Genomic DNA, 23,237 nt, shown 5'->3' with positions numbered 1-23,237 from the left:
CCAGTAGTCACTCAACCTCCAGCTGCCCTGAGGTGCGTTTTCAGTAACAATGGCTCTGGCTGTGTGCTCAAACACGTGCGCCGCAGTTCCTTATGCCAGCCCCCTGTCAAGTTGAAAACAATATAAATAGAATCATGAACATGGCCCATTTGAGAAGAGAAACAATTACTATGAACAAAAATATAAATGCAACATGTAAAGTGTTGGTCCCATGTTTCATGAGCTGAAATAAAATATCCCATAATACAATAAAATGCCATCCTAAAATGTGTAGTTTTGTCACACAACACAGTGCCACAGATGTCTCAAGTTTGAGGAAGTGTGCAATTGGCATGCTGACTGCAGGAATGTCCCCCAGAGCTGTTGCCAGAAAGTGTAATGTTAATTTCTCTACCATAAGCCGCCTCCAACGTTGTTTTAGAGAATTTGGCAGTATGTCTAACCGGCTTCATAACCACAGACCACATATATGGCGTTGTGTGGGCAAGCGGTTGCTGATGTGAACGTTGTGAACAGAGTGCCCCATAGTGGTTGTGGGGTTATGTTATGGGTAGGCATAAGCTACGGACAACGAAGACAATTTAATTTTATCGATGGCAATTTGAATGCACAGGATACAGTGAGGAGATCCTGAGACCCATTGTCGTACCATTCATCCGCCGTCATCACCTCATGTTTCAGCATGATAATGTTGCAAGGTTCTGAACACAATTCTTCCATGGCCTGCACTCACCATGCATGTCACCCATTGAGCATGTTTGGGATGGTCAGGATCGACGTGTACGACAGCGTGTTCCAGTTCCTGGCAATATCCAGCAACTTTGCACAGCCATTGAAGAAGAGTGGAACAACATTCCACAGGCCTGATCAGCTCTATGTGAAGGACATGTGTCGTGCTGCATGAGGCAAATGTTGGTCACACCAGATACTAACTGGTTTTCTGATCCACACCCCTACTTTTATTTTAAGGTACACTACATGACTTAAAGTATGTGGACACCTGCTCGTCGTACATCTCATTTCAAAATCATGGGCATTAATATGGAGTTGGTCCCCCCTTGCTGCTATAACAGCCTCCACTCTTCTGGGGAGGCTTTCCTCTAGATGTTGGAACATTGTTGCAGGTACTTGCTTCCATTCAGCCGTAAGACAATTAGTGAGGTCAAACACTGATGTTAGGCGATTAGGCCTGGCTCGCAGTCTGCGCTTCAATTCATCCCAAAGGTGTTCGATGGGGTTGAGGTCAGGGCTCTGTGCAGGCCAGTCTAGTTCTTCCACACCAATCTCAACAAAACATTTCTGTATGGACTTTGATTTGTGCACGGGGGCATTGTCATGCTGAAACAGGAAAGGGCCTTCCCCAAACTGTTGCCAGAAAGTTGGAAGCACAGAATTGTCGAAAATGTCATTGTATGCTATAGCGTTAAGATTTCCCTTCACTGGAACTAAGGGACCTAGCCCGAACCATGAAAAACAGCCCCAGACCATTATTCCCCCTCCACCAAACTTTACAGATGGCATTATGCATTGGGGCAGGTAGCGTTCTCCTGGCATCCGCCAAACCCAGATTCGTTCGTCGGACTGCCAGATGGTGAAACATGATTCATCACTCCAGATAATATTTTCACTGCTCCAGAGTCCAATGGAGGCCAGCTTTACACCAGTCCAGCCGACACTAGGCATTGCTCCTGGTGATCTTAGGCTTGTGTGCGGCTGCTTGGCCATGGAAACCCATTTCATGAAGCTCCCGAAGAATAGTTATTGTGCTGACCTTTGCTTCGAGGCAGTTTGGAACTCGATAGTCAGTGTTACAACCCGAGGACAGATCATTTTTACACACTACACGCTTTAGCACTCGACGGTCCCGTTCTGTGAGCTTGTGTGGCCTACCACTTCGTGGCTGAGCTGTTGTTGCTTCTAGACGTTTCCACTTCACAATAAAAGCATTTATATTTGACTGGGGCAGCTCTAGCAGGACAGACATTTGACGAACTGACTTGTTGGAAAGGTGACATCCTATGACGGTGCCACATTGAACATCACTGAGCTCTTCACTAAGGCCATTCTGCTGCCAATGTTCGTCTATGGAGATTACATGGCTGTGTGTTCGATTTTATACACCAGTCAGCAACGGGTGTGGCTGAAATAGTCAAATCCACTAATTTGAAGGGTTGTCCACATACTTTTGTATATATAGTGTATCTGTGACCAATATATGCATATCTGTATTCCCAGTCATGTGAAATCCATAGATTAGGGACTAATGAATTAATTGAAATAAATGATCTGTAACTTTTTTTTTGTATGTTGCTTTAATATTTCTGTTCAATATATATGTGTTAACTTATGTGTGCATGGCTATTGAAACCAGTGGCGTAGGATGCACTCCCTCAGCACTGAAGCTACTTTTTCTTCTTCTTTTGGATAACGTTTTTTGTTGTTTAGGAAAACAGAACTTCTTGCAATTCTTGCTAACAGAAAATCTTGCTGTTTTAAAGCTAATTTCCTGCAATTCTACACATTTTTTTTGTATGTTGCTTTAATATTTCTGTTCAATATATATGTGTTAACTTATGTGTGCATGGCTATTGAAACCAGTGGCGTAGGATGCACTCCCTCAGCACTGAAGCTACTTTTTCTTCTTCTTTTGGATAACGTTTTTTGTTGTTTAGGAAAACAGAACTTCTTGCAATTCTTGCTAACAGAAAATCTTGCTGTTTTAAAGCTAATTTCCTGCAATTCTACACAGAGAAAAAAAGTGCAGTTTTATATTTAATATCATGCTATTCAACACATTTTGCCATGGAGGCTGAGAGAAAATATTGCAGTTTTGAAGCTAATTTCCTGCTATTCTACACAGGTTAAGATTTTGCAGTTTTAAAGAGAGCTTATTTTTTGGAGAGTTGGGGCACCCCTAAAGCTCGGAGGGCTCCCGCGTTGTGTGGGCTGTGGGGGAGCGTCATATGCCACTGGTGACAATAGAAATACATGCATAAGTTAACACATATAATGTAGGCCTACACTTCTGAATGTATTTATTTTGACAGTGAAGCTAAAACTTTTCAATTTGTCTCTTTACTCCACCATTTTGGATTTGTGAACACATGTTTTATGATGCGACAGTACAGAATGTTTTATTTATTTATTTGAGGGTATTTCGGTGGCCAGCCAGATGCCTGACAACAAAGATCAATGATGACTACATCCTCACATGAAGAGTTTAATTCCAAAATGCTATATATTCATTTTCAGAAATGTTGGTAAATTAAGTTTAATCTATTAAAGAAATTATGCAAGAGATTTTTATGTTTTCTCACTATCTAATCATGGCATGGGGTTGTTCAATTATTCAGACCACTAGACTTTTTACACATTTTGTTACGTTACAGCTTTATTCTAAAATTGATTAAATAAATGTTTTTCCTCATCAATCTACACATAATACCCCATAATGACAAAGCAAAAACAGGTGTATAGAAAATCTAGCAAATGTATTACAAAAGAAAACTGAAATACTTTATTTACATAAGAATTCAGACCCTTTGCTTTGAGACTCGAAATTGAGTTCAGGTGCATCCTGTTTCTACAACTTGATCGGAGTCCACCTGTGGTTAATTCAAATTGATTGGACATGATTTGGAAAGGCACACACCGACTATATAAGGTCCCACAGTTGACAGTGCATGTCAGAGCAAAAACCAAGGTATGAGGTCGAAGGAATTGTCCATAGAGCTCCGAGACAGGATTGTGTCGAGGCACAGATCTGGGGAAGAGTACCAAAAAATGTCTGCAGCATTGTAGGTCCCCAAGAACACAGTGGCCTCCATCATTCTTAAAAGGAAGAAGTTTGGAACCACCAAGACTCTTCCTAGAGCTGCTCTTCCTAGAGCAGGGAGGTGACCAAGAACCCGATGGTCACTCTGGCAGAGCTCCATAGTTCCTTCCAGAAGGACAACCATCTCTGCAGCCTTTGTGGTAGAGTGGCCAGACGGAAGCCACTCCTCAGTAAAAGGCACATGACAGCCCGTTTGGAGTTTGCCAAAAGGCACCTAAAGGATTCTCAGACCATGGCCTGAATGCCAAGCGTCATGTCTGGAGGAAACCTGGCACCATCCATACTTGTTGCCAAACCCACTGGCTCCGGGTCATCTACAAGTCTTTGCTAGGTAAAGCCCCGCCTTATCTCAGCTCACTGGTCACCAGAGCAGCACCCACCCGTAGCACACGCTCCAGCAGGTATATCTCACTGGTCACCCCTAAAGCCAATTCCTCCTTCGGCCGCCTTTCCTTCCAGTTCTCTGCTGCCAATGACTGGAACGTACTGAAAAAATTACTGAAGCTGGAGACACATATCTCCCTCACTAGCTTTAAGCACCAGCTGTCAGAACAGCTCACAGATCACTACACCTGTACATGTACATAGCCCATCTGTAAATAGCCCATCCAACTACCTCATCCCCATACTGTATTTATTTATTTATCTTGCTCCTTTGCACCCCAGTATCTCTACATGCACATTCATCTTCTGCACATCTACCATTCCAGTGTTTAATTGCTATAATGTAATTACTTTGCCACCATGGCCTATTTATTGCCTTACCTCCCTTATCTTACCTCATTTGCATACACTGTATATAGACTTTTTCTACTGTATTATTGACTGTATGTTTGTTTATTCCATGTGTAACTCTGTGTTGTTGTATGTGTCAAACTGCTTTGCTTTATCTTGGCCAGGTCGCAGTTGTAAATGAGAACTTGTTCTCAACTAGCCTACCTGGTTAAATAAAGGTGAAATAAAAATAAAATAAATAAAATCCCTACGGTGAAGCATGGTGGTGGCAGTATCATGCTGTGGAGATGTTTTTCAGCGGCCAGGACTGAGAGCCTAGTCAAGATCGAGGGAAAGATGAATGGAGCAAAGTACAGAGATCCTTGATGAAAACCTGCTCCAGAGTGCCCAGAACCTCAGATTGGGGGCGAAGGTTCACCTTCCAACAACACAACGACCCTAAGCACACAGCCAAGACAACGCAGGAGTGGCTTCAGGACAAGTCTCTGAATGTCATTGAGTGGTCCAGCCAGAGCCCGGACATGAACCCGATCGAACATCTCTGGAGAGACGCTTCCCATCCAACCTGACAGAGCTTGAGAGGATCTGCAGAGAAGAATGGGAGAAACTCCCCAAATACAGGTGTGCCAAGCTTGTAGTGTCATACCCAAGAAGATTCGAGGCTGTAATCACTGCGAAAGGTGCTTCAACAAAGTACTGAGTAACGGCTCTGAATACTTATATAAATGTGATATTTCAGTAGTTTTTTAAATACATTTGCGAACATTTCTAAAAACCTGTTTTTGCTTTGTCATTATGAGGTATTGCGGGTAGATTTTACGAGGGGGGAAAAAAACAATTTAATCCATTTTAGAAAAGGCTGTAATGTAAAAAAATGTGGAAAAAGTCAAGGGGTCTGAATACTTTCCGAAAGTACTGTATCACAGTCAAATATACAGGATACGAACATTCCATTCCAGCTAAACAAGGGATATATAGCGTTATGCAAAAAAACACATTTTTATACACATCTAAAATCTATGAATACAAAATCTGAGAACAGTTGTCACGTTCCTGACCTATTTTCTGTTGTTTTGTATGTGTTAGTTGGTCAGGGCGTGAGTGTGGGTGGGCATTTCTATGTTTTGTGTTTCTATGTTTAGGTCTTGTAATCAGCCTTATATGGTTCTCAATCAGAGACAGGTGTTTGACGTTTTCCTCTGATTGAGAACCATATATAGGTTGGCTGTTCACACTGTTTGTTTGTGGGTGATTGTCTTCCGTGTCTGTGTCTGCGCACCACACGGGACTATTTTGGTTGTTCGGTTCGTTTATTGTAGTCTGTTCCTGTTCGTGAGTTCTGCGTGTTTTATGTAAGTTCCATGATCAGGTCTGTCTACGTTGTTTGTTTGTTATTTTGTATAAGTCAAGTATAGTTCGTGTCAGTCTTCGTCTTTTCAATAAATTCATTATGTCAACATACCTCGCTGCGTATTGGTCCACCGATCCTTCTCTCCTCTCCTCGTCCGAGGAAGAGGAAGACGACAGCCGTTACAGAATCACCCACCAACCTAGGACCAAGCGGCGGGGGAGAGCTCAACAGAGCAACCAGGACTACTGGACATGGGAGGACGAGCTGGATGGAAAAGGACACTGGGCGCACATTGGGGAATATCGCCGCGCTCGTGAGGAGATGGAGGCAGCGAGAGCCCAACAGCGGTGGTATGAGGAGGCAGCAAGGAGACGTGGCTGGAAGCCTGAAAAGCCTGTGAGTACTACCCAAAAATTTATTGGGGGGGGGCTAAGAGGTAGTGGGCCAAGGGCAGGTAGGAGACCTGCGCCCACTTCCCAGGCTAACCGTGGAGAGCGGGAGTACGGGCGGACACCGTGTTACGCAGTAGAGCGCACGGTGTCTCCTGTACGTGTTCATAGCCCGGTGCAGGTTATTCCACCTCCCCGCACTGGTAGGGCTAGATTGGGCATTGAGCCAGGTGCCATGAAGCCGGCTCAACGCGTCTGGTCTCCAGTGCGTCTCCTCGGGCCGGCTTACATGGCACCAGCCTTACGCATGGTGTCCCCGGTTCGCCTGCATAACCCAGTGCGGGCTATTCCACCTCGCCACACTGGCAGGGCGACGGGGACCATTCAACCAGGTAAGGTTGGGCAGGCTCAATGCTCAAGAGAGCCAGTACGCCTGCACAGTCCGGTATTTCCGGCCAGAGCCATCCGTCTCCCCAGCGCCATCTGAGCCATCCGTCTCCCCAGCGCCATCTGAGCCATCCGTCTCCCCAGCGCCATCTGAGCCATCCGTCTCCCCAGCGCCATCTGAGCCATCCGTCTCCCCAGCGCCATCTGAGCCATCCGTCTCCCCAGCGCCATCTGAGCCATCCGTCTCCCCAGCGCCATCTGAGCCATCCGTCTCCCCAGCGCCGTCTGAGCCATCCGTCTTCCCCGAGCCATTAGAGCGGCCCGTCTGTCCCGAGCCGTCAGAGCCGATAGTCAGTCAGGAGCCGCTAGAGCCAACCAGACAGGATCTGCCAGAGCCGCCAACCAGACAGGATCTGCCAGAGCCGCCAACCAGACAGGATCTGCCAGAGCCGCCAACCAGACAGGATCTGCCAGAGCCGCCAACCAGACAGGATCTGCCAGAGCCGCCAACCAGACAGGACCTGCCAGAGCCGTCCAGCCAGGACCAGCCAGAGCCGTCCAGCCAGGACCAGCCAGAGCCGTCCAGCCAGGACCAGCCAGAGCCGTCCAGCCAGGACCAGCCAGAGCCGTCCAGCCAGGACCAGCCAGAGCCGTCCAGCCAGGACCAGCCAGAGCCGTCCAGCCAGGACCAGCCAGAGCCAGCCAGCCAGGACCAGCCAGAGCCAGCCAGCCAGGATCCGCCAGAGTCAGCCAGCCATGAGCGTCCAGAGCCGTCAGCCAGCCATGAGCGTCCAGAGCCGTCAGCGAGCCATGACCAGCCAGAGCCAGCCAGCCAGGATCCGCCAGAGCCAGCCAGCCAGGATCCGCTAGTCATTCTGGTGTTGCCCCCCATTCTGGTGTTGCCCCTTAATTTAGGTGGGGTTATTTGGAGGGTGGTCATTTTGAGGAGGCTACGGAAGCTGGGATTGACTATGGTGGGGTGGGGACCTCGTCCAGAGCCTGAGCCACCACCGTGGTCAGATGCCCACCCAGACCCTCCCCTAGACTTTTGGTAGTGCGTCCGGAGTACGCACCTTGAGGGGGGGGTTATGTCACGTTCCTGACCTATTTTCTGTTGTTTTGTATGTGTTAGTCGGTCAGGGCGTGAGTGTGGGTGGGCATTTCTATGTTTTGTGTTTCTATGTTTAGGTCTTGTAATCAGCCTTATATGGTTCTCAATCAGAGACAGGTGTTTGACGTTTTCCTCTGATTGAGAACCATATATAGGTTGGCTGTTCACACTGTTTGTTTGTGGGTGATTGTCTTCCGTGTCTGTGTCTGCGCACCACACGGGACTGTTTTGGTTGTTCGGTTCGTTTATTGTAGTCTGTTCCTGTTCGTGAGTTCTGCGTGTTTTATGTAAGTTCCATGATCAGGTCTGTCTACGTTGTTTGTTTGTTATTTTGTATAAGTCAAGTATAGTTCGTGTCAGTCTTCGTCTTTTCAATAAATTCATTATGTCAACATACCTCGCTGCGTATTGGTCCACCGATCCTTCTCTCCTCTCCTCGTCCGAGGAAGAGGAAGACGACAGCCGTTACAACAGTAATATTTTACACCACATGAAGGAACCCATAAGCAATCATTTCTCATGAAATGACACGAAAGTAAAACATTGGTGGATGTAGTGTTTTTTAAATAAACTCCATATATGTTTGCTTATAATCATATTATGATTAATTAGCCTGCTCTTGCTTACACATAACTTAAAAAGGGCTGAATTAAAAGTCTACCAGTGTTTTCTATTTATAGGCCTCAGGCCTCAGGAACTAAAAATCCAATCTTGAACTTGCTAAACTGCTGAATTTCACTCTCTGTACCCAAAGTAGCAGATGTCTCACTGTTCAGTTGAAAATTTTATCAGGTTCATATCAACCAATGTCTGTAACGATTCATGTACACGTAATTCAAAATGACTATATAATGTTGAGGAATAATTTGCCCTTTGTGCCTTTTTAACATGCCTTGGCTTTTTTATCCTCTGATGCTATAAGCTTTTTTATTTTCACTTGACCACTTGGAGCGGCAGGTAGCATTGGACTAGTAACCGAAAGGTTGCTAGATCGAATCCCTGTGCTGACAAGGTAAAAATCTGTGGTTCTGGCAAGCCGTCATTGAAAATATGAATTTGTTCTTAACTGACTTGCCTAGTTAAATAAAGGTAATAAAGTACCCCAAAGCTCTGTATTACAACTTTGACTGGATCCTGGAAGTCAAGTCTCCTCCTTCAACCTTTTCAAAGTCAACTTGCTAAATTATCACTCACAGTATTGTCATACATATCTGTATACTGCTTAGAAATAAATGCACTTTACATACCCTCATTTGAAGGTGTCAAGTATTTAGACAAATTCACTTATACAGTATGTGTATTCAAGTAGTCAAAAGTTTAGTATTTGGTCCTATATTCCTAGCATGCAATGACTACATCAAGCTTGTGACTCTACAAACTTGTTGGATGCATTTGCAGTTTTATTTGGTTGTGTTTCAGAGTTTTGTTTGCCCAATAGGAACTGAATGGTGAATAATGTCATTTTGGAGTCACTTTTATTGTAAATAAGAATAGAATATGTTTCTGAACACTTCTTCATTAATGTGGATGCTACCATGATTACGTATAATCATGAATGAATCCTAAATAATGATGACTGAGAAAGCTCTGAATAATGATAACTGAGAAAGACTGAGAGCCTAAGGCAAAATATTATGTGATCAGATTAGATAAAATTGAGCTCTCTGGCCTGAATGCAAAGCACTATGTCTGGAGAATATCAGGCATAGCTCATCACTCGTATAAAACCATCCCTACCGTGAAGCATGGTGGTAACAGCATCATGCTATGGGAATGCTTTTCAGTGGCAGGTACTGGGAGACTGGTAAGCGTAGAGGGAACAATGAATGGAGCCAAATACAGGCAAATCCTTGATGAGAACCTGCTTCAGAGTACAAACAACCTTAGACTGGTGCGAAGATTTACGTTCCAACAGGACACTGATCCCAAGCATATTGCAAAAGCAACGCTGGAATAGCTTCAGAACAAGAATGTGCAAGTCCTTGAGTGGCCCAGCCAAAACCCAGACTTGAATCCCATTGAAAATCTGTGGAAAGACTTGAAGATTGCTGTTCCCCATCTAATTTAGCAGAGCTTGAGAAAATCTGCAAGGCAGAATAAGAGAAAATCCCCAAATCCAGATGTGCAAAGCTCATACTGACATACCCAAGACTACTCAAAGCTGTTATTGCCACCAAAGGTGCTTCTACAAAGTATTGAATCAGGGGTGTGAATACTTACAGTACCAGTCAAAGGTTTGGACACACCTACTCATTCAAGGGTTTTTCTTTATTTTAACTATTTTCTACATTGTAGGATAGTAGTGAAGACATCAAACTATGAAATAACACATATGGAATCCTGTAGTAACCAACAAAGTGTTAAACAAATCAAAATATATTTTACATTTTAGATTCTTCAAAGTAGCCACATTTTGCATTGATGACAGTTTTGCACACTCTTGGCATTCTCTCAACCAGCTTCATGAGGTAGTCACCACCCATGCATTTCAATTAACAGGTGTGCCTTGTTAAAAGTTAATTTGTGGAATTTCTTTCAGTCAAAGCGGATTGAAATTGTTTGCTGTGATAATACTGAGGCCCATAGGATATTTCCAGGTTACCATGTAACCTGACAAGATAAAAATACAGGATTCCAGTAATAGGCTTTAGGGCCGAGAGTTTTTCCTGGCCATGTCACATGATGTCTGGTCCTAATAATATTGGTTCTCATTACCAGTACTATAGATCATGCTGCAGAGTGGTTGACAGATGAAGCCATATGCTACACTCAGGTGGCCAAGAGCAATATGGTGACAGGCATGCAGGGGACTGTCAGTCTCACACCACACCACTTGCCAACCTCCCTGTTCGACTAGTGTAGAACCAGTGTACCAACACTAGGAACCCCTGGAGAGAGCAGAGGAGTCCTGCAGGCTTGCTTGCTGCTCAACGTCTGAGAGCATATTCACTGAAAATAAAATATTGTGCTAGTTCTACTTTTAACAGATCAGGCAAATATTAGGCAAATATCAACTTTTTGAATATTTCCAGCATGAGGTCTTTTTATGCATAATATATTGAACTTTTAGTGTTTCACAAACACTAATATATTAAATCCAACATAAAAACATGGCTTAGATCCAATTCAATTATAATGATTCCAAACTCTTATTAAACATTACATTTACTTAATCTTTCTAATTATTCACTTTCAGTGATCGTGTCTTAATATTAACAATGTTTTATGCATTTGACCATTTGCCATTTTAACCCACATTAGCAGACATTATTGTGCACAGCACTCAACCCGTGCTTCTACACCTGCATTGCTTGCTGTTTGGGGTTTTAGGCTGGGTTTCTGTACAGCACTTTGTGACATCAGCGGATGTAAGCTGATGATTGATTCCACCAGCAGCAGTTGGAGGTAGAACTCCACACACAGCAATATGCTGCATTTGCCTCTGTCATTAAGAGTGTTGATGGTGGGAATGGGTGGTATAATCACTGAACATCAATTTGCCTGACAGTTTTGATATCCATTCATCATGATCCATTACACCTCAGGACAACAAGATGCTTAATACTAAAATATAATTTTATTTCCTCAATCATGCATACAACATTGTCTAACAGTATCAAAGTCGATATTTTGAATGTCTCGGAATCGTCAAAAACAGAGCCACGTGGCAAGCATTGAGGTATAAAATGGACCGCCTATATCCGGGTTGCATCCAGTTTACACATCCCAACTTCACATGCACACTAGCAGTCAGTGTGCACAGGGAGCAGCGTGAGCAGCGATGTCATCACACCATCCAAAAACATGGCAGACATTGGATGAATATAAAATAATATATTGGGCTGCGATTAATGGGAAAAAAATAGGCCTCAGCAAAAACTATTACAAAAATTCAGTGGATGTTTTGTGGAAGGGGCCTCTGGGTTTAGTGGTCCTATGGGGGGAGGGGCTACTGAACCTTCTTTCTTGCGGTTCTTCTGTACCTCATTGAATGTGTGTGTGGGGGGGAGGGGCTCGGTCTGAGGGAGGGAGGGAGGGAATAACGGTAAAGGATTAGCATCCTGCTCTTTTCTCTTTTGATTGTTTAATTTCATGACTGAGTGTGGACGGGGGGAGGGTGGGGGGACAGAGGTTTAATGTGACTTCCTTGTTTTTTTTGTACCCCTCTGTCAATATAAATTAAATTAAATTTAAAAAATATTCAAAAAAAATGCTTATGTCAAGACAGATAAGGACTTGTAAAATCTATTCATAAGTAATGTTGTGAAAGATTTGACAATTTAGAGGTTGTGCATTTAATTATTTACTTTAATTTTAAATGTTGCTCTGAAACCATATAATAATTTTATGACTAATTCCATTACTTTGGCATTGCTATTTATTTGGAATAAAACACCCCAAAATTCCTTATACCCTTGAGACTGAACTGTAATTGGACTAATTAATCCATGTTTTGATCATTTTAATAGAGGATCAGAGCTACAGTAATGCCCTCACATGTCTCCTGATCACATTACCTCTTCCACTAAATCATGTGACTTTGGCTTCCACCACTTGGCCCAACTGTGCGTGTAACGGTGTTGACAACAGGGATCCAATCGCTCTCATTCGAGAATGACGTGGCTGACTTTTCTGTGCCAATCTTTCTTTAACCCCTAACTGCTAATTGCTTTCTATTTCCGATTACAGCAAACATTATTTAGTTTTATTTTCTATGTAACTGATGTCTGATCACTGATGTCTGGTCATGTGTTGGAGTCCCCCTTCGTGTTCCCCCCCCCCCCCCCCTCTTATTTTTCTTCAATGTGCTGCTGCTCTGCTAAGTGGCGCCAGAGCAGCTCCAGGAATCTGCTCTAAATGTTTTCCATATTAGTTCAGAGGCTTCTCTGGTTCCAAATAGCCTAGCAGCAGAGCTTGGCTTATGCTGAGAGGAACCCTGAGCAGGAAGAGGAAGGGAACGCGGGGCGCGGGGCGCGGGGCGCGGCAGGCAGCACACCCGACAGACAGCACGACGGTAAGAGACTGACAAACAAATGAACGGGAAAGGAAAGAGAGAGAAAACCACTTCCCGAGAAGCTGAAGAAGAAGTGCTTGTCGCATCTCCCTGAAAGAAGGTGAAGAATGGGAGAAGGGAAGAAGGGATCCGGAGGAAGAGAGAAGAGGAGCACCCTCCATCAGAGAAGAAAGAGGTGAAGGCCGAGGATGGAGGCCCAGCACCCGAGAACTCCCACAAGTGCTGTGGCTGTCACTTCCCCCTACTCATCGCCCTGCTGCAGTTGCTGCTGGGGGTGGCTATCACAGCCGTGGCCTTCCTCATGGTCACAATCAGCCCCTCGCTCCTGGCCAGGGAGACCCCACACTTGGCTGGCATCCTTGTATATGGCATAGTGCCACTGTTGTAGCTGCATGGGCCTTTGCCTTATCTTTCTCTGGTCCCTATGTCCATCTGACCTCACTACATGACTGCATGGATCCTCATCGTCTAACAAATCAAATCAAATGTTATTTGTCACGCGCTTCGTAAACAGCAGGTATAGACTAACAGTGAAATGCTTGCTTACGGGCCCTTCCCAACAATGAAGAGAGAAATAAAAGAGAAATAATAGAAAAGTAATAACACTTCACAATAAAAATAATAATAAATACGCAATTAGTAACAATAACTTGGATATATCTATGGGTTAACTAGTACAGAGTCGATGTGCAGGGGTACGAGGTAATTGAGGTCGATATGTACATATAACTAGGAATAAAGTGACTAGGCAATAGGATATATAATTAACAGTAGCAGCTGTGTATGTGATGAGTCAAAAATGTTAGTGCAAAAAAGGTCAATGCAGATAGTCCGGGTAGCTATTTGGTTAACTACCTATTTAGCAATATTATGGCTTGGTGTAGAAGCTGTTCAGGGTCCTGTTGTTCCAGACTTGGTGCATCGGTATTGCTTGCCGTGCGGTAGCAGAGAGAACAGTCTATGACTTGGATGGCTCGAGTCTGAACATTTTTAGAGCTGTCCTCTGACACCGCCCGGTGTAGAAGTTCTGGATGGCAGGGAGCTCGACCTCAGTGATGTACTGGGCCGTCGACATTACTCTCTGTAACGCCTTGTGGTCGGATGCCAAGCAGTTGCCATACCAAGAGGTGATGCAGCCAGTCAATATGCTCTCAATTGTGCAGCTGTAGAACATTTTGAGGATCTGAGGGCCCATGCCAAATCTTTTCAGCCTGCTGAGGGGGAAGAGGCGTTGTCGTATGTTGGTGTGTGTGAACCATGATAGATCCTTAGTGATGTGGACACAGAGGAACTTAACGCTCATGAGCCGCTCCACTACAGCCCTGTTGATGTGGAGAGGGGCCTGCTCGGCCCTCCTTTTCCTGTAGTCCACGATCAGCGCCTTTGTCTTGCTGACGTTGAGGGAGAGGTTGTTGTCCTGGCACCACACTGACAGATCTCTGACCTCCCTATAGGCTGTCTCATCGTCGTCGGTGATCAGGTCTACCACTGTCAATGCAACCTTGTGTATCTACATGCATAGACACTCAGTTTGGCCACTATGGTTGCTGCCTCTGTCCAGCCTCACCTCACTGCTTGACTGTATGTCATGGATACCTGTCCTGATCCTCTACCTACTGTGCCTCCCATGCACTTCACCTACAATAGATGCATGGACACTGGGCTGTACCACCTCATCCACTGGAATGTAGCTGAATGGACTTCTCTTCTACCTTCACTGCATGCATGGCCTAATGATGTAAATAAACACATCTGTATGACTCTAGCACACAGACATACAGTGGGGAGAACAAGTATTTGATACACTGCCGATTTTGCAGGTTTTCCTACTTACAAAGCATGTAGAGGTCTGTCATTTTTATCATAGGTACACTTCAACTGTGAGAGACGGAATCTAAAACAAAAGTCCAGAAAATCACATTGTATGATTTTTAAGTAATTAATTTGCATTTTATTGCATGACATAAGTATTTGATCACCTACCAACCAGTAAGAATTCCGGCTCTCACAGACCTGTTAGTTTTTCTTTAAGAAGCCCTCCTGTTCTCCACTCATTACCTGTATTAACTGCACCTGTTTGAACTCGTTACCTGTATAAAAGACACCTGTCCACACACTCAATCAAACAGACTCCAACCTCTCCACAATGGCCAAGACCAGAGAGCTGTGTAAGGACATCAGGGATAAATTGTAGACCTGTACAAGGCTGGGATGGGCTACAGGACAATAGGCAAGCAGCTTGATGAGAAGGCAACAACTGTTGGCACAATTATTAGAAAATGGAAGAAGTTCAAGATGACGGTCAATCACCCTCGGTCTGGGGCTCCATGCAAGATCTCACCTCGTGGGGCATCAATGATCATGAGGAATGTGAGGGATCAGCCCAGAACTACACGGCAGGACCCGGTCAATGACCTGAAGAGAGCTGGGACCACAGTCTCAAAGAAAACCATTAGTAACACACTACGCCGTCATGGATTAAAATCCTGCAGCGCACGCAAGGTCCCCCTGCTCAAGCCAGCGCATGTCCAGGCCCGTCTGAAGTTTGCCAATGACCATCTGGATGATCCAGAGGAGGAATGGGAGAAGGTCATGTGGTCTGATGAGACAAAAATAGAGCTTTATGCTCTAAACTCCACTCGCCGTGTTTGGAGGAATAGAAGGATGAGTACAACCCCAAGAACACCATCCCAACCGTGAAGCATGGAGGTGGAAACATCATTCTTTGTGGATGCTTTTCTGCAAAGGGGACAGGACGACTGCACCGTATTGAGGGGAGGATGGATGGGGCCATGTATCGCGAGATCTACACCAACAACCTCCTTCCCTCAGTAAGAGCATTGAAGATGGGTCGTGGCTGGGTCTTCCAGCATGACAACGACCCGAAACACACAGCCAGGGCAACTAAGGAGTGGCTCCGTAAGAAGCATCTCAAGGTCCTGGAGTGGCCTAGCCAGTCTCCAGACCTGAACCCAATAGAACATCTTTGGAGGGAGCCGAAAGTCCGTATTGCCCAGCGACAGCCCCGAAACCTGAAGGATCTGGAGAAGGTCTGTATGGAGGAGTGGGCCAAAATCCCTGCTGCAGTGTGTGCAAACCTGGTCAAGAACTACAGGAAACGTATGATCTCTGTAATTGCAAACTAAGGTTTCTGTACCAAATATTAAGTTCTGCTTTTCTGATGTATCAAATACTTATGTCATGCAATAAAATGCAAATTAATTACTTAAAAATCATACAATGTGATTTTCTGGATTTTTGTTTTAGATTCCGTCTCTCACAGTTGAAGTGTACCTATGATAAAAATTACAGACCTCTACATGCTTTGTAAGTAGGAAAACCTGCAAAATCATCAGTGTATCAAATACTTGTTCTCCCCACTGTATGTACATATCTCATCTCCATATTTGTCTCAACACATTTGCATGGCCCTCTTGTACATTACTAATTGCTACCTCTTCAGTTTGTACGCCGTATGTCCTTCTGCATAGACTTGTCACATTGTCCCTGTTGTATTTCCACCTTGCCCTGACTGCATGTACACATACAGTATACACCTCCTTATCAGCCTAGTCTCATCTCTCTATTCACACTTCATCTTACATTATCTCCATCTAAAGTCAAAATTAGGGTTATCATGTTTTACTGCCTTTTCTATAGCAGTTAGAATCTCAGTGTTTAAAAGGGAACGTTCCCCTCAGTCTCATTGAACACATTGGGTGACATTCTAAATGTAAACATTTTGACTACTACCAATTAGCTTGATGTTATTTTCACATTTGCTCCCTCATTCGCTGACTGTTGATTAGATCTATCTCGTAGAAGCAGTATACCGGCTTAAAGGGCTGTAACAAGTTTCAAACTTTTCCCCAACTGTAATCATGGCAAGACTTTGGCCTTGTAAAAGTAAAAGTACTTGGCTTGCAGGGAAAACAACAAGTCTAGAATGCCAGTCAGCGTTATGGCTCTTAGCCTCTTACCTCAATCCTAGTTAGCTAATGTCTTCAGATAAATAAAGCAAATAATACTGAAAACAATAGAATGTAACACTTTACCTTATGTTGCAACATTGTATTAACATGTAGTCAGGATTTCCACTGAAGTTCTGCTAAGGAGTAATACAAGTTACATAAGATACAGCATTTCTATATTGAATTTGGAATATTCTCATGCTACAACAAATAATATTTTACTCTATAGAAACTACAATAATGAACGCTTTCAGCCCCAAGGCTATAGAGGCCTACTAATGATAACACAGGGGTCTATGTGTTTTTCTCTACTATCTATAGCATTGACTTTCTAGTGGTGAACATGAGCATTTCTTTAACAAAATCATGTTGTCCACGTGAGGTACTTCACAGTTGCATCTCTGTACAGGAGAAAAACATGTTGTTTTCTCTCAGCTTCCCATTATCCCTAATTACAGTGTGTACAGATGTGTGCAATCGGAAGTCTTAGTACACACAGGGAACATCCATTCTGAGTTTTACCGCCCGGTGAAAAACACTGAGTTCACCAAGATCCTTCAAGAGTATTCTGATTCCTCACCGCTTAAAATAATTCAATTAGATGCTGCATGTTAGTCACAAGACTCTAATATGCTCTGAGAGAGCGTGTGTGTCATTGCAAGAGAGGAGGAAAACTGTTTTGCCATAGCAGTAAGAATGTAATCAGATGACAAGCTGATGCTGAAAGTGCAGAATATTAATAGTGAACTTGGGATGAACAGCTTGAAGAGGGTTGAAGAGGCCCCTCTCAGCAGCAAATAAGATACGAGGTTTGCGTGTGTGTGGCTTAGAGCACCATGGCAACACTTGGTGTTTATCAGATCCGAATAGATTCAGTTTCCCAATAACACATATGCCATTCAGAAAATAAAAAAGCAGTGATCATGTACTGGTAACTATTTACTTAAAGCATGCAGGAATAATGCATAATGATGCAATGCAAGACTTTCATGAGCATGCATGACCCCTTATGTCTTGCCACTGAGCAAGGCAGTTAACCCACTGTTCCCTGGGCGCCGAAGACGTGGATGTTGTTTAAGGCAGCCCTCCACACCTCTCTGATTGAGGGGTTGGTTAAATGCAGAAGACACATTTCAGTTGAATGCATTCAGTTGTACAACTGACTAGGTTTCCCTCTTTTCCTTTCCCTTAAAGCAGTCTTTGTATTTTTAAATCCAACATTAAAGAATGATTAACTTAAAGTATACAAGTATATTTTGCAAAGCATATCATTTAGAGAATGACCCTCACTAAATAAATTTCCCACTGTGTTCTATGTTATTCTAGTTGTGTGTGGTCTCATTGCTGGGCTTCCTCCTCTACTGCATTACGTACCTACCAGATGAGAGTACCTCCATGCAATTCATCGCCAAGGTGAGACTCACATGCCATGGCCGCGGGAAGATAATTTGGGGTGGGGGTGCTGTCGATATGCAATACCAGTCAAAAGTTTGGACACATCTACTCATTCAAGGGGTTTTCTTTATGCTTACTATTCTCTGCATTGTAGAATAATAGTGAAGACATCAAAGCTATAAAATAACAGACATGGAATCATGTAGTAACCAAAAAAGTTACTGACAGCATCCCCATCAAAGCAAACCCACACCATCATACCTCCTCCTCCATGCTTCACAGCGTGAATCAGGCCTTCATGGTCGATTTGCTGCAAAGAAACTACTACTAAAGGACACCAATAATAATAAGATAGTTGCTTGGGTCAAGAAACACGAGCAATGGACATTAGACCGGTGGAAATCTGTCCGTTGGTCTGATGAGTCCAAATTTAAGATTTTTGGTTCCAATCGCTGTGTCTTTGTGAGACGCAAAGTAGGTGAACAGATGATCTCTGCATTTGTGGTTCCCACCGTGAAGCATGTTGGAGGTAGTGTGATGGTGCTTTGCTGGTGACACTGTCAGTGATTTATTTTGAATTCAAGGCACACTTAACCAGCATGGCTACCACAGCATTCTGCAGCGATACGCCGTCCCATCTGGTTTGCGCTTAGTGGGACTATCATTTGTTTTTCAACAGGACATTGACTCAACACACCTCCAGGCTGTGTAAGGGCTATTTGACCAAGAAGGAGAGTGATGGCGTGCTGCATTAGATGACCTGGCCTCCACAATCACCTGACCTCAACCCAACTGAGATGGTTTGGGATGAGTTGGACTGCAGAGTGAAAGAAAAGCAGCCAACAAGGGCTCAGCATATCTGGGAACTTCTTCAAGACTATTGGAAAAGCATTCCTCATGAAGCTGGTTGAGAGAATGCCAAGAGTGTGCAAAGCTGTCATCAAAGCAAAGGGTGGCTACTTTGAAGAGTCTGAAATCTAAAGTATATTTTGATTTGTTTAACACTTTTTTCGTTACTACATGATTCCATATGTGTTATTTCATAGTTTTGAGGTCTTCACTGTTATTCTACAATGTACAAAATAGTAAAAATAAAGAAAAACCATTGAATGAGTAGGTGTGTCCAAACCTTCAACTGGTACTGTATATATTTTTCCTATTTATCGGAGGGTGCTGCAGCACCCTCAGCACCCCTACTTCCCACGGCTATGCCACATGCCCTCTGACAATTTCCTGTCCAACTGAGCGGAGACCAAGATAAACTGGTCTCTCTAATGGGATGATTAGTACTATTTATAGACCAGAATACCATTCATTACTAAACGCACGCCCCCTGTTCAAATCAACCATACAAAGGTTGTACTTAGTCAGTTGGATCTGATTTAAAGTAATGTGTAGGGCCAATATACTACAGCACAGAGAACATTGATTGTCACATTGACATACTGTATGCAGACCTGGTTTCAAATACTATTTATAATCTTTTGAATACTTGCTTTAGCCTGGCTAGAGTGCCATATGGACAGGGTTTGCACTTTTGCAACTGTTCTTTTAGTTCCATTGCAACAGGCAAGCTTAGTGAAGCTCAGATAAAGTATTTGAATTTATTTCAAATATGATTTGAACCCATGTCTGATTGTAGGGTTGTATGGTTGAACCATAAAGGTGATACTGTATGTATAGGGCCATACAGAGAAATGCAGAACACAACATGTCTATTGGCAAGACTCTGTAGGAAGCCTATGGGTAGATGAGCACAGTTATTGGACATGACTTGATCGTTTCATTTAATTGGCCATACAATGTAGGCAATTGGATTTTCCAACCAATTAATAATACATTGAATATATAATGCGAAAAACTCTCTCAAAGTGATACAGTGAGTGCACTAAAAACAAGAGACGTGGACAAAAAAGGACAACTAGACAGGGCCACTGGCACAGAGAACACAGCTATAACTAACCGAATGCCTTCCTAAAGAGGAGGGTTTTTAGGCCATTTTTAAAGGAGCCCAGAGTCTATGGTGCCTTCACGTGGTCCAGGAGAGCATTTCAGAGGCGCGGGGCGGTTGAGCAGAAAGCCCAATCCCCCATGGAGCAGAGCTGGGTCCTGGGGATGTGGAGGAGTAGGCTATCATGCGATCGGAGGTTGCGGTGAGATTATGGGATAGCAGCAGTTATTTGAGGTATTTGTAATTATTAAGGATCCCCATTAGTTCCTGCCAAGGCAGCATCTACTCTTCCTGGGGTCTAGCAACATTAAGGCAGTTATAAACAATTAAACATTTTACATGACATTTCATAAAACTTTTCACAACACATTGCGTTCCCTCAGGCCACTACTCTACTATCACATATCTACAATACAACATACATGTGTACGTGTGTGTAGAGTGCGTGTCTTATCATGTGTATGTGTCTCTTCACAGTCCCTGCTGTTCCATAAGGTGTATTTTTATCTGTTTTTTATATCTGATTCTACTGCTTGCATCAGTTACCTGATGTGGAATAAAGTTCCATGTAGCCATGGCTCTATGTAGTACTGTGCCCTCCCATAGTCTGTTCTTAACTTGGGGATTGTGAAGAGACCTTTGGTGGCATGTCTTGTGGGGTATGCATGGGTGTCCAAGCTGTGTGCTTGTAGTTTATACAGACACCTCGGTGCATGCAGCATGTCAACACTTCTTATGGCGGGGCATTGCCATGGATGCACTGGAATGTCAGCAGGACGGTTTTGAATTCAATTCTGAGTGAGACTGGGAGGCAGTGCAGAGATGCCAGAATGGGGAGCATCGTCCAAATATAACATTTTCACAGGTGGACTTCCTCCACTCAAAATGTATGTAGAAGTAGTCTTATAACGTGTATAAGCTGACCAATATATTAAAAAAGTAATACAATCTACATTCCGTGGTGTAAATGTTTGCAACAAAAGATTGTCCCTATTTTCGCCTTCTTCATGTCTTCCTAAAGTTCATAGCCTAACATAACACGTGAGTACAGCTATATAAAAGGCTTTGTGAAGCGCTTCTAGCACGCTTTGGTTCAGCACAGTACAATACATCTCATGATGTACTTTAATTCTCCATATTTCACAGTGGTTTTTAAATAAACATAAACACCATTTCAAATTAAGCAAGCATCAAACATGACATAATGCTATAAGCGGCGTGTACCGGAAAACAAATACTGAGCGAATCAGGGCTATGTTACGTAACCTGTGGATTTAGATGAAGGGCTAGTGTTATTGGGATTGTACACTCCAATTACATAAACCACACAAAGCCCCTCTCACACATTATCAAGCTGTATTTTTAGACATAATTTACATAATGTGTACATACCCACAACATGTGGATAAAGGTACAGTGGATGGTAGCTGCAGGGGATTCTCACATGAACACTACTTTAAGCAGTCAGTCCTCCATTAAAGGGATACTTCCAACTGGAATGTTTTGTGTGAAAATAACTGAATTATTTTGAAAATAACATCAAAGGGGGTCATTTTCTTTGTATCTTTTTGACATGTAAACTATTGACGTTTTAAAATATATACACACTGGTATGGTACTGCTGGACATAATGAATGAGGTTATAAAGTGGTGAAGTGCCCCTTTAAGACAGCCCTGCTCTGTCTCTTAGGGTCAGGTTCTACCTCTGGCCGATAGCCAGGACCTGCAGGTATTTATTGGCCACTGTGCGAGGAGTTAATTGTTAGCAGACAAACCTATTTGGATATGGCTAGAGAGTGGGCATACCTTGTTCACTAAGGCTGTGTTTACACAGCCAACCTAAAAATCTAAATCAGATTTTTTTCTGTCTACACTTTTACATGTGACCCACATCAAATTTGCGCATTCACACTGATGTAGCCTCTGAAGTAGCACACGGATGGAATGCTAATTTCTGGTCACTGTTCCTTTAAATATTGGGGTGGTTGTCATGGAAATGGTAGGTCATGAGCAAAGCAAAATAATGATCAGAGTGTCGCATATGGATCATCAGGTTTGTATCAGGATTCAGATCCACATATAGAGGTGGTATAAATCGAAAGTGAAAAGAACATATTCCATGTGTTTTTCTGCTGTTTACACATAAGGGAAAAGACAACTGGAGTTGTATGTCTTTACTCCGCTTACTGTAACACATTCAATTACTGATTGGCGTGACTTTTACACAGGCAGCCCAATTCAGATATTTTGCCAATTATTTGCATATCTGAAACCTATCTGATCTTTTCCCTAATGTGTAAACAGTAAAAATAACACATGGAATCTAATCTTTTGACTTTTGAATATCACATAAATCAGAAGTAAAAAGATCAGATTCCATTAGATTTTTTTGCTGTCATTGTCATTTAAATGTATTACAGTAAAGACATAAAACTCCAGTTGTCTTAGTGTAGACAACTAGAGTCATGTTTAATAGGCTCCAACAGGGTCTTAGTGTAGACAACTAGAGTCATGTTTAATAGGCTCCAACAGGGAAAATGCTTTGAAACAGTGTTGTCATTCGTAGTCTGTCCTCTGTTTCAAGTCATTGCATGCCTGCAGAACATGACCCTGCTGTTGTCCTTCAGGATTAATGATGACCTCCCTCTAAAAATGTATCCCCGCCCTGGAATCCCCACTATGCTTAGATATTCTATGCTATACTAAACTAGCTCACCTCGTCTCCTCTGCCCCTCCAGCTGCTGTACCTTATCTTGTGCGCCATGGGCCTGGTCCTCTCTGCCCTGGTCATGGCCTTCGTTGGCCACCACTACGCCCAGACCAACGGCTTCAGCTGCCTGGAGGTGGGCGACGACTGCGTGTGCACCCTGAACCCCCACGATCCTATCGCCAGGACCTTCCCCTACACGAAGGTCAGCAACTGTGGAGCGGTCACTGGCACCCTGAAGCTGTACTTCCTGCTTCAGATTGCCCTGAACCTGATCCAAGCACTGGTATGTGCCTTGGGGGCCTTCGTCATGTGGAAGCACCGCTATCAAGTGTTCTTCGTGGAGCTGCAGATGGGCTCGCCCTCCTTCCATCACTGGTAGAAGGTCTGA

At 43.6% G+C, this 23,237-nt stretch overlaps 1 pseudogene; it reads left to right on the top strand.

Moving 5' to 3' along the window:
• Window positions 1–12,809: 12,809 nt before the first annotated feature.
• On the top strand, window positions 12,810–23,237 carry LOC139584510 (sarcospan-like; annotated as a pseudogene).

This window comes from Salvelinus alpinus, chromosome 9 (assembly GCF_045679555.1).
Source record: "Salvelinus alpinus chromosome 9, SLU_Salpinus.1, whole genome shotgun sequence".
Lineage (NCBI taxonomy): Eukaryota > Metazoa > Chordata > Actinopteri > Salmoniformes > Salmonidae > Salvelinus > Salvelinus alpinus.
This window is presented reverse-complemented; position numbering and strand designations above follow the sequence as displayed.